The 13,561-nt window shown below is 39.5% G+C and overlaps 1 pseudogene; it reads right to left on the bottom strand.

Annotated features, from left to right (window-relative positions):
* Window positions 1-6,073: 6,073 nt before the first annotated feature.
* Window positions 6,074-7,579, bottom strand: LOC136317618 (E3 ubiquitin-protein ligase RNF168 pseudogene; annotated as a pseudogene).
* Between the last annotated feature and the right edge of the window lie 5,982 nt (window positions 7,580-13,561).

Genomic DNA, 13,561 nt, shown 5'->3' with positions numbered 1-13,561 from the left:
TTAAGTCATAAAGCATATAATTTCTTAACGGTGAAAATGAGGCAATATATATGTATACAAAAATTTAGGTTTTGCCTGACCAGGCAATGACGCAGTGGATAGAGTGTCAGACCGGGATGCGGAAGGACCCAGCTATGAGACCCAAGGTCGCTAGCTTGAGTGCTGGCTCATATGGCTTGAGCAAAAAGCTCACCAGCTTGGACCCAAGGTCGCTGGCTCGAGTAAGGGTTTTATTGGTCTACTGAAGTCCCGCGGTCAATCAATGAACAACTAAGGTGTCACAACGAAAAAGTGATGATTGATGCTTCTCATCTCTCTCTGTTCCTGTCTGTCTGTCCTTATCTATCCCTCTCTCTGACTCTCTCTGTCCCGGTAAAAAAAAAAAAAATGGTTTTTTTGGGAGGGGCCTTAACAATTTGATTTACTCTGATTAATTTGTAACACATCATTATTAGTCAGAGAAGGCCCTGTTATTTATTCATTTTTGCCTTAATTATATTATTATAGTATTGATTTAATAGAGAGAGGGAGAGTGAGAAAGACAGGAACATTGATCTGTTCCTGTATGTGCCCTGACCAGGGATGAAACAGGCAACCTCTGTGCTTCAGGATGATGCTCTAACCAACTGAGAATCTGACCACGGCTTATTTTTCCTTTTTCAAACTTCCATTCCCCTCTCCCTCATTGGTAACTACTTCAACATGTTAAATGTACATCTGCATATTTGACAGTGTGTTTTGGAAAACATGTATATTTTTCTGCATGATTTTGTATTTTGTACAAATGCTACTGCTTTATCTCACTAGGTTTTTGTTTGTTTGTTTGTTTGTTTTTTACCAAATATTGTGTTTTTAAGATTCATCCATGATGGTACACATACATGTAAAACATGCTTCCAACTGTTGCATAATACTCCATGGTGTACTTTGACCACATTTAACCAGTGATGGAGTTAGGTTGCCTCCTATTACTCTCCAAACAACATGCTTCAGTAAGCATCCTTGAATACATCCACTTATGCAACTATATTATAAGTATTTTGGAATATACACCTAAGAAAGAATTGGTGGGCCACAGGCCACATACATGTAATTTAGTTACATATTGCTGGCTTACTCTCTAGAAAGGCTGCACAATTACATTCTTACCAGCAGCCCATGATTGTGCATATCTTAGCTAAATTTCCCAGAAAGAATGACACAAGGAACTACATGCAGGTAGTTTATGTGGGAGGTGATTTCAGAAAGCAGGAATAAGCCACTCAGGAGACCAAGACTGAGAAGGAGGGAAAGCGAATAAAGTGTGCATTGTTTCCAATAGAGACAGAGAGGATTCAATTCTGCTAGGAACATCTGAAAGCACATGGCATAATCCCTGCATGTGTGACAATAAGACCAAAGGCAAACACATGTCAGTTTATGATACCTGCTGGCAGTGCTAACCCCTCTTCTCTGCCCCCTCACTTGTGAGGTAAGCAAGGCTCTTTGCTCCCTGCAGTTCTGAAAGGTACATGCCCTTGGGACTAGTGAGCTTCTGTTGCTGACCAGACACTGGAAGAACCCCGGCATAGAAAGTGGAGATAAATGATATGTGTGTGAGGTGAGATGCAAGTCTTCACCGAACTTGACAGCAGGACTAAAACCAGAGGCGAGGCAGATTGTGAGTCAGGGCACCACAGCTCCTAGTATAGTTCCTGTGGCCTTAATTCTTTGCCAACACATGCTTTTAAATATTGAAATTATTTCCAATATTAAACTGGTGAAAATAGTCACTATTCCCAGGCCTATGTGAATGCTGGGAATTCTTACCTTTAATCCTCTGGAGGTTGTTTCCAAAGCCACGGTAATTTCCTCAGAGGCATGCCCCAGTACTCAGCGGAACACCTGAGTGCCACGCTCTCTTCTCCAGGACTCTGTTGTATAAACTCAGGTTGCCTTAATCTACTTGGACCTTCTGCTCTTTCTCCTCACCTCAGGGAATACCAGCGGGCTCTGCCTGGGCTCCCTCTCCCTATGGTCTGGAAGCTGTCTCAGTGCAGTAAGCTGAGATAACCACGGGACTGACACTGCATGTTTTCCCTCTCTTGGGGATCACTTTCTTTCATTGCCAGATCTCCAGTATTCTGAAAACCAGTATTTCATGTATCTTGTCCTTTTATTGTTTCATATGGGAGGGGAACTCTGGTCCTATTACTCCATTTTCTGTGGAAGCAAATGTTCTGTTCATAATTTCAAAGTAATCAGTAATGGTAATCAGTTGTCTTTGGCCTCTTAGAATGTCGGAACTCATTTAAGGTTGACGCTGAGACAGGATTTGATCTGAATCAATAGCTTATGCATTCACTAACACCCCCTTAACTGTTTTGTAAATAGACCTAATGGAATTTACAGACATGCCTTAATGCAATTTCAGTCAAGGCCAGGTTTAAACTTCAGGGGTTCTCAAAGCAAAAACATTCTAGAAAATGTTTGCTGCTCTTTACCATCTGTCTTTTCACACAGTATCATCCATTCACAGGGTGGGGGAGTTTCCAGATTTTTCTCTTGGCATCCGGTCACATAATTTAGGTCTACAAATGAAAATCAAAATGTAGAATTGGGCCCATTATCTAAATTATTCTACCTTCACTCTCGGCATTCTCAGGCCTAAATGAAATTCAGAAAAAAAATGTGTGAAATATGGCCCTGGCCGGTTGGCTCAGCGGTAGAGCGTCGGCCTAGCGTGTGGAGGACCCGGGTTCGATTCCAGGCCAGGGCACATAGGAGAAGCGCCCATTTGCTTCTCCACCCCTCCGCCGCGCCTTCCTCTCTGTCTCTCTCTTCCCCTCCCGCAGCCAAGGCTCCATTGGAGCAAAGATGGCCCGGGCGCTGGGGATGGCTCTGTGGCCTCTGCCCCAGGCGCTAGAGTGGCTCTGGTCGCAACATGGCGACACCCAGTAGGGTCACAACATGGCGACGCCCAGGATGGGCAAAGCATCGCCCCCTGGTGGGCAGAGCGTCGCCCCCTGGTGGGCGTGCCGGGTGGATCCCGGTCGGGCGCATGCGGGAGTCTGTCTGACTGTCTCTCCGTGTTTCCAGCTTCAGAAAAAAGCAAAAAAAAAATGTGTGAAATATTCATCAATACAAAGCAGAAGTCTTTGAGAGCCCTTCACTGAATTACTTCAAATAATGGCCTTGCCATTCTTCCTGGAAGCTTTTTCGTTTTCCAGGGATTTGAGTATATAAAAGATAGCATGCGCAGAATAGCAAAATACATATGAAATACTACATGATTAGTGCTAAGAATTGGGCACAGAATAAAGTCGGCGAAGTGGAATTTCACAATAGATGATAATAATAATTTTGTCCTTAACCAAATTGGTCTAAATTAATTTAGAAAAAAATAAAGAACATTGAGAATAGTGGCAATTGCATTCATAAGGACATGGTGGCAGGAGGGAGCAGGATGTGTTAATGAAAGTGATTTGCCTGAAGAGAAGGGCTACATTATGAGGAAGGAGAAATAAACTTATGGAGACAATATGAATAGGACAAATCAATGGAGAATTTTACATGTTGGGCTAAGGACAGAGGATGTATAATTTAAATTTCCAGAAATAAAGTGAAGTAGGAAGCCTTACCAGCCCCTTCTCTCTCTCTTTCGAAAAATAACCCAGAAATTAGATTTTAAAAGAAAGCAAAACAGCTTTCTTGTTTGGGACAAAACTTATCTCTCCCAGCTCCTCTTATTAAGTAGAAGTAAAAAGCCTGAAATCCATGAAAAAGAACTTCATAAGTGAACCTTGAAGGGCAAAGGGGGAAAACAGAGCCTCGGGGCCCCAAGGGCTGAAGAAATGCGGTGGCCCAGTTCCTCCTGACCATCCATGAGGGGCAGAAGCAAAACCAGGCCAAAGACTCCCGACCTTCCAAGGTGCAGAACACCCTCAGCTGAGTGTCTGGGTGGAGGCAGGCCCCCTGGCAGCAGACCCTCCATATAAAGGAAATTGGCTTTTTGTGATGAATTTGATCTATTTCTTCACCAATTCTCCATGCCTTCCAATTTTCCTTCATGTCACTTTTTGCTACAGAGCTTTATATGCAATTTTTATTTTTAAACAGACACAGTAGTCTATTTTGATTTTTAACATTTTAATTTTCAGATTCTTAACCACTGCACTTTTATCACTCTGTGAGAAATGAAACACTTTCATATACCTTCCACGAAAATGAGAGGAAAAAGTAGCAGTGAATTAATTACTGACATAAAACATCAGTTTCTAACAAAAAGGCATACACGGTATGACTATCAGAACTTCTTATGGAGAAATTAAACTTTATCTTAAAACCAGTGTTAGTCAGGAAGACTTTGTTACAGAAAAAATAAATGGTTAAATAATATAAATCTTAAATACATCACATTGTTCCCCCCCTTTTTGGTACAGTATATTCCAAGAAGATTTCATTATAATTTGAGGCATTCCAATTTAATTTATCTAATAAAGTCAAATTACTCCTAGAAAAATATTAGTTTGATGAACAGATTTAATCAATTTAGATAAATTTGTTAAGTTTCTGAGTATACTTCATTTCAACCCAATCATTACTCAGAGAGGGAAACTGAATTTTAATTTAGCATCAAAACTCTACCTATAGTTAGTCAATACTGAAGCAAATGCCATCAAGTATGCACAGGTTAAGAGTTTCAGTAACATAAATTTGGAGGAAAAACATTTCAATAATGTATAAAAATATGACAAATTTAAGCTAAACTTGCCCTGCCCAGACAGCTTGCTTGGTTAGAGCATAGTCCTTAAACTCAGAGGCTGCCAGCTCAATCCCTGGTCAGGGCACATATAGGAACAGATTGATGTTCTTGTTTCTTTCTCTTGATAATTGTAGCTTAAATTAAAAAAAACATTTTTAATTTTATTTTTGATTGATTTTAGAGTGGGAGACAGAGAAACAGGATAACTAAACATCAACAGAAATACTCTTAAAATTATTGTTTGCTCAAAGTTGTTCATATTAGTGAAACAACGATTAACAGTCTCTAAGTTAAATTTCTCACAATGAAATCACTGCCTTCTGATTTAACTTTGAGGCATAAAACCCAAGCATCATACTTTCTATTTCTGTCCATAAACAAAAACAAAAATCAATACAGATGATAAAACGTATAAGGAAACAAACAAATAGTTCTTTATACCTTGGTTCCACAACACAGAACACTGTCTTATAACTCCTACAATAAATTCCCCCCCCCCTTTTTTTCCTGGAATAGCACACCAGTGAAAATATGAAAGCCTTAAATTTTAGTAATTTAGTAACTAATTTTGATTTTGACACCAAATACTATGGTGTGAAAGCTGTAAAACCCAAATGTTTTCTGTGTCATTTGGCAAGGAAAGGCTGAGGGAGAATGTTCTGCCAAACTAGACCGGACTCGCCATCCTGGGACCAACTTCTGATCACCAGCTCAGTTCCACCTCTTCAAAATTATCTGTCTGGCTCATTCAGCCTAAACCCAAAGCTTAACTCCTTTTACATTGAGTCGAATTTCCTTTCTGTCAATTAATCCTAATTTTCCAGAAAACTGATTTTTTTATGTTGATCCTAACACACTCCAAATCAAAGAAAACGTTATAATGTTTAAAACAATTATAGATGGTAACTAGATTCCTTTAGTGTTATGCAAGATGTGTTTCAAGTGCTATACAAATACATGGGAAAGTAGCAAAAAAACTTAGATTTTAAACCAGGATTCCTACACATTACTACACTATACTATTCCTATACTCTACTTGGTGTAGTATAGGATGATCTTGCTTTGAATACTACAGGACAAAAAGATGGAAAAGGCCATAAAACATACATATTTTGAACAAAAAGAGCTTCATAAACCAGCTGTACTACAAAACATTCCCTTTACCAAAGATTAGTTTATCTCTTAAACATCTGAGAAGTTACTTTCTTGTGGCTGTAAGGAATGAGCACTTTTAGATACATTACAATAATCTCTAGTAGTATTTGGCATTTTACGTACATTAACATTAACTTAATATTACAGCTGTATCATAAAAGAAGGCTGCCCATTTTAATTTTTTGAGCCTCTTGGAGTTTTTGAACGCTTTTTATCAGTTTGTGTTTTGGAGTTGTTACCTTTGGAATTCTTCCGTTTAGTTCGCGACCTGTCTGGAGCTGAGGATGTAGCACTCAATATATACTCATATGGGGAGCCTTTAAGTCCGGCTGCCTCCCTCATCTCTTTATCTATTTCTTCCTGAAGCTTCAATGCAAAAGTCCTATCACTTTCTTCTTGCATTTTTCTCTGAAAAAGTACATAGTCCAACTCTAACGGCTTTACAGGTTTGGTGACTTCTGTTTCCTCTTGCTCCAAGGAAGCTTTCGGGGACATTTTCCCTTTTTTTGCTGAAAAGCGTGGATCCCTGTCTGTTTCAAACAAAGTTTTCTGTTGTTTTCTTTTGGAAATACCTTTACTGATCAGTGGGTAAGGCTCTATATCAGTTCCAACTATCTGTGTCATATCTGATATAATGCACTTACTCCGTATTTTGCCACGAGGCTTAATTGCAGCTTCTGTGGAACAGGAAGCTCTGGGTTTAGGCTCCTCAGGAATTATGACACATACCTCCTTACCATGCTCGTCTGGTGTCATTTTGATTTTTATTTCAGGGTACAGTCCTGGACCACTGCCACATGACTGAGGCACAGGTGACTCTATTGAAGACTGTGCAGCTTGTTCTTGGATTTCAAGGCATATTTGAGAAGGAAGGGTTGGCAGGTCTTCCTCCATTTCTGTGTCTTGCCATGCAGTGCTCTTTATACCACTACTGACAGTTTCCTCAGTGCAGCTTTTCTGGCCTTCTTGCGCAACTTTTGAAACTGACACGGGCTGATTGTCAGATTTAGGTGACAGACACTCCGGAATATCTCCAGTAGTTGTTTGTTTCTTTTGCTTTTTCTTTTTACTTCTGGCTGTGCCTGGATCGTATTCTCTGGAAGTCATTGGAGAAGCCAAGTCACTTCCCCCCCAGGAATAGTTCATTTCAAGGCTGATCTTTTTTGCCAGTGCTTCATCAGTTTTCAGCTGTCGTTTTCGCTTTCTTTCCATTTTTTCTGCCTGTCTTTTTTCCTCTAGTGCGTCCTCTGCCAATAATTTCTGTATGTATTCTTCACTGGCTTTGTTTCGGTCTTCCTCTATCTTTTGCATTTCCTCTTCATACTCTCTTCTCGATTCTCCGGGATCACTTAAATGACGAACTAGCTGCAAGTTATCACTCGTCCCTTCTGATTGTGGGCAAGACTGTCGAAGGTGACATTCTGTTGGATAGTGTCTTTTAATTTTCTCCCACAATTCTGTATTGACAAGAGATTTTCTTCGCATATGGTACCGGGCCCATGAAGAAACCCAGAAGCGGCAGAAGGGACAGCATAAGTTTGACCTTTTTACACGGGATAGGAAGCATTCCTTACAGAGCGAATGATCACATGGTAGCGTTACAGGTTCTATCAGGATTTCCAAACAGACCCCGCACTGGTAATCGGACAAGGGAGGGATGGCCTCTTCAGGTATATCCATTTTAATATGCTACTAAGGCAGAGTCAGGCAGAGTCAACTTCAACACCCAGAAGAGACGCCAACCAGCCACCTATGGAGAAAGACAGTGAACAGGTCTGTGTTTAAACATAATGCCCAGCAGCGTATCAGAGTTCAGAGATTGGGAGCATCAAACACCTCTGGAAGCAGAAGCGGCTCTGCAGGCTAGGCACACAGTACAGCCTTGGGAGGTGGTGTCGTGTCCACGTTTAGAGCAAATGTGTCCACGTTTAGAGCAAAAGTCCGGTAAGGAAATAAATGAACCTCTCCGTAGTCAGGAGACCTTGGCTGCTCTGAGGTACTTAACGGTTTGGGAAGTATGGACAGGGAAGATGGCGGGCACCGGGAAGATGGCGGACGTGACCCTTGGCACAAGGAGAGTTCCGCATTAAGTTTCCCTCCCCCCCCCTCACCAGCTGTGGATATAAACTAAGTTACCTCCTCTCTATCATCGGTAACGATTCTCCCTTCACTGCGGGCAGCCAAACTGCAGACAGTCCAGGAGCACGGCCTCAGCGCCACTGCTTGGTGAAGAACAGCCTCAGCTCAGCCTCCATTCGAGGAAGAACAACGCTTCTGCTCTATCCCGGAAACACTCCGCTGAAGCAGGCTTTCCGGTTTACTGTTGCTATGGCGGCAGTGCACAATCACGTCCCAGCATTCCAGAGTCTCGCGAGGTTTCCCAAGGCTCGGAGTTCATCCCTCCCTTTTCTTGGGTCTGCTGAAAAGCTTCTACAAATCTTATCATTAAGAAAAAGATTTAGGGGGTATCATCCCAACTTATCTCTTTTCCTGTTCCATTAATTCCTTTAAACAAATGCACTTATAAAGTACCAGCCTCGTCAGACCAGAGGTGAAGAGTGTAGCGAAAGCAGAATAAACCATTAATTGGGCAGATAAACCAAGATGATTTAAGCAAGAGGAAAGTGCTGAGGATGGGAGTTGAAATCAGCCTCAGCAACTCTGTTTTAGAGACAAGACTCCAAGCTCTAAAATTCTTGGAAGAGGAAATAGGGTAACAGGTAGGAAGTCATGGGAACAATTAATCAAGCCCTCTTATTAGAATTATGGTCTGATTCCAGAGCAGGACCAGCAAGCGGTAAGGATAAATCTTGAAGTACAAAATTACTGGCCTAAAACTCTTCACATTTTCCTTCCTAGGGAAAGAAATGGACCTAGAATCCAGAGAAGGGATGAATAGCAGCCAAGTTTAGCATTAGGGAGCTTAGCAAATTATTATATACTGGGGCAACTAATCTGAACAGAAATTTATCGATACTGAGAAAATGGTGGCTTTTCTTATTGTAAAGATTCATAATTGTCATGAGTTCCAGAATAAGAATTGAATCTGAGAAGATCCAGGGACATAGCGACTGTCTACGTCTTACTGATGAGATTTCTACTGATGTATTTTCAGACATCTCTTTCTTCCCTTACATTATCAACAATAAAGAAAGAGAGGAAATGTTCATGACTTAAATATGCAATATTTCTTTCTTGTACCCATTACATGAAAAAAGCTTCAAGTACCAAAATTACCCAAATGAGGAAACCCTACTCATCCCCAAGGCTCCTGCTTTTTTTTATCGTCAGTGATGCTTTGTACTGCTTTGCCCATGACTGAAGCAACTCGCTCCTTTCCCAAATCTCTTTACTAGGCCCTCTGTACATGACCCTTGCTTCGTATTTAGCAAACTAACTTACATAAACTACTGAACTACTTACACTATATGTGAACATTGCATTATTTTTTATAACCAAATCCTAGTTCTTCCCGGAGACCTCTTCTCCTCCAGTACTACAAAATGGTGTTTATTTTCTTATCCATATGCTATTCAGTGGACAGGGTTGTGTCCACTTTGACCTGCATTGATATTTTCAATTATTTCACTCTTCTATCTTCTTTTTAACAACAACAACAAAACCCCTAGCAATAACAGATTTCTGTTTTGTTGCTAATTATGCCATTCCATTATACCATCTTTTTTCCTTCCTGGTCACTGTGACCTGCAACCTCCTGATCACTCTCCTTCTTTTATTAAACACTTTGCCATCAGACCCACAGTATTTATTTTAATTATTTTTTCAGAATCTCTGTCTTTATCTCGGTGACACTCCTACCTACATAGACCATCCATTTAATGCCAAGATCTTTCTGTTCTTCAACAAACCTCAATAATTATTTTTCATTCCATGTGAGTCAGTCACCTTCACAGTTCCAACATAGACCTCACCATAGTCCACAACTGTTAAAAAGAAATCATCGAAGTCTTTCATTTGGAGTTATTTTTTAATTTAGAAAAACTTGATGTGATGACATTGATCAGTAGGAGTGTATATGTTTCAGGTAAACATTTTTATAGTACTTGAACCGTTGGTTGCCTGGTGTGCCCATCACCGAAAAATTATTTTTTGTCATTGTACATTTGTCCCTCATTACTTCCATCCGCCTGATAACCTTTTCACTTTTATCTATGTCCATGAGTCTCATTTTTATATCTCACTTATCTGAGAAATCATATAGTTCTTAGTTTTTCCTGCTTTACTTATTTCACTTAGTATAATGTTCCTTCTTTCTCTGAATTCAATCTCCTATCCTTCCAGCTTACTTGTTCAGCTACTTCCCCTATGATCATACCTCAAGTTCTTGGAGACTTCCAGTCTATTGATCCTTCTACTTTTTTTTCATTTACTGAAATCTTGCCTTTCATCACTTGTTTCCTTATCCAACATAGATTTCACAGCCCATCATTTCAATAATATCCAATCAAGGATTATCAATATAAGTTCACACTTAGGAACTTCAACATGTAAGACTTCACCACTACTCAATATCTTTACCATGTTTGCCTGGTTAAGTCACTTTTTCAGAACTTCTCTAAAATCCTTAGGTCTGTGATGCCTTCTTTCATTCTGTACTTATGTATGGGGTGGGGGGGATCAGAGATTTGAGACTGGAAAGTAGAAAGGGAATTTCGGGGAGAAATGTTCTCATTTTCTCAAGACAAAATTTGTACATTTACTTTATGTATTCAAACAGCCTGTCACCCTTTTCTCCAGTTAAGACAAAGGAGCTGCCTTTACTCTGCTGGGGTGGGCAAAAGTAGGTTTACAGTTGTGAGTACACAAAACACAGAGTTCATTAACCTTTTAAAAAGATTTTATTTATTCATTTTAGAGAGGAGAGGAGACAAGAGAAGAGAGAGAGAGAGAGAGAGAGAGAGAGAAGGGATGGAGGAACAGGAAGCATCAACTCCCATATGTGCCTTGACCAGGCAAGCCCAGGTTTCAAACTGGCAATCTCAACATTTCAGGTCAATTCTTTATCCACTGCATCACCAAAGTCAGTCCAGAGATCACTCTTGTATTATTTATTAATTATTGTATTATTTTTTTGTACAACTGTAAACTTACTTTTGCTAACCCCATATTTAAGGCTAATTTCTCCTCATTACTTTATATTCACTGTCTCCATTTATTTATCTTCCATTCACCCACTTCCATAAAGCTTTCTGCTCTATCCCTCCATGAAAATAGACCTGGTTAATGTGATCAATGTCACTAAATAAAACAATTACAGTTCACATTTCATTTGACCTCTCATTAGCAATGTTCACAGTTAAATTACACATCCTTTCTTGAAACACTTTTTTCCCTTACCATCTAAAACACGATACTTGTTATTTATTTTCTGAATTTCTGCCCATTTCTTCTCTACTCCTTTGCAGGATCATCCTCTTATACTCAGCTATTACATGTTACATTTTAAATAATCAGTATATTCATAGACCCCACTGATTTCTCACTCTATATAATCTTTACCTTGGCTTCAATTAGCATATAAACCATAATGGTTAAAATAAGTATGTAATGGGTAGAAAGACAGAAAAATAATAATGGTATAACATTTAAGTTATATATATATATATTATTCTTAGCACTGATATTTATATATATAGTGTTTATACTGTAAAGTATTATGTGTATGTATATATTTATATCTATCTATATCTGTATATCTATACCTATAGATAGATACCTATATATAGATATAGATAGATAGATAGATATCTCAGACATGTGACATTTGTGAGCCAAAGCAACATATTCAACTACTTATTCTGTATCTTTTCTTAGTTATTTTGAAGTTACTTCAGATGAACACTGAACACATTACAGCGGTACCTTGAGATATGAATTTAATTCTTTCTGTAACTGAGCTCGTAAGTCAGTCAAATTGTATATCAAACTGCCGATACTGGACCCATGCGCCAATGTGCCAACTAGCAGCAGCTTCCTGAATCACGACTTGTATCTCGGAATTTCACTCGGATCTCAAACAAAAATACAGACTGAGTTGCAGTTCATATCTTAAAAAATTCATATGTTGGTCTGTTCGTATCTCAAGGTACCACTGTATATGCATATCTACCCCACCAAAATACAGTTTTCTTCCAGGATCTCTTATTATCAAAATGTATTCTTGATATCATATCATGCCTACCTTATTGCTAATCTAGCACTAAGTCTCCTTGATTTTATCTCCCAAATCTGTTACATCCAACCAGTTCTCTTGATCTCCACTGCCACCATCTTAACACAAGGTGGTATCCTTTTTTTTTTACAGACACAGAGAGAGTCAGAGGACAGTTAGGGACAGACATACAGGAACAAGAGAGGTGAGAAGCATCAGTTCTTCATTGTGGTATCATAGTTGTTTGTTGATTGCTTGTTCATTGATTGCTTTATCATATGTGCCTTGACCAGAGGGCTACAGCAGAGCGAGTGCTCTCTTGTTCAAGCCAGTGACCTTGGGCTCAAGCCAGAAACCTTGGGCTTCAAGCCAGTGACCTTTGGGCTCAAGTCAGCGACCATGAGATATGTCTATGATTCACACTCAAGCAGCGACCCCGCACTCAAGCTGGTGAGCCTGCACTCAAGTGGGTGATCCTGCACTCAATCCGGGTGACCTCTCACTCAAGCCAGATGAGCCCACGCTTAAGCCAGTGACCTCAGGGTTTCAAATTTGGGTCCTCTGTGTCTCAGTCAGATGGTCTATGCACTTCACCACTGCCTGATCAGGCCAAGGCAGTATCTCTTAACTGAACTATGACAGTTTCCTAATTTTGTCTCATCACATCCATTCTCACTTCCTTCCTATCTGCTTCTAACTGATGCCAAAAAATAGTAATGAAAATCTTATACATGGTCCCTCTCTCGATTTAAAATCTTTCAATGTTTTCCCATTGCTCTTAGGATAAGATTAAAACTCTTTAATGTGTCCACTTATCTTCGGTGGAGTCCAACTTTTACTTTTCAAGGCTTTCCTGCTATATTCCATCACAGCACAAGGCCTTTACACATGCTACCTCTTGTTTTCTGGAATATTTTATTCCATGTCTCTCCAAATCATTCAACAGAATTCAGATCACATCCTGTTCTAGCATTCGTTTCTTTTTCTTAGCACAGATATTAGTTTGTAGTTATTTATTTGTCTGGTTATTATTGCCTGTACTTTCTTTCTAGATTCCAGAGTTCAAGCTCGATAAGGGCATATCTGTTTTTGTCCAACTTACACTCCTAGAGCCTAGTGAATAATTGTTGAATGAATGAATGGACACATTTCAGCACCACAGTGAAATTTACCAAGTAAATTTAGTTCTTTAAGCTACTGTTTTCTATATCTTTTTTTCAGTGCAATGGCACTGTGTCCTTACTTTAAAGTGTTCTCAAAACCTTTCTCTTGAATTTTTTTCTAGTTCTACAGTTTTAGTTTTGAAGAAGTGAGGTCATAAGCTCATTAAATTTAGGAGTAACAGGCTGGTAAGGCTCAGTAATTTTCTCCTTTCAACTGAATTTACATTTTAAAAATGAATTAAACCTTAGAATTAAAGCAAAGAAATTTTATTGTAATATTTTTTCTGTCAGTAACCTAAATGCAAGAGGGCTTTGAACTGTCTTTTG

This window comes from Saccopteryx bilineata, chromosome X (genome assembly GCF_036850765.1).
Source record: "Saccopteryx bilineata isolate mSacBil1 chromosome X, mSacBil1_pri_phased_curated, whole genome shotgun sequence".
NCBI classification, from domain to species: Eukaryota; Metazoa; Chordata; class Mammalia; order Chiroptera; family Emballonuridae; genus Saccopteryx; species Saccopteryx bilineata.
The sequence above is the reverse complement of the archived record's forward strand: the minus strand, read 5'-3'. Positions and strand labels throughout refer to the sequence as shown.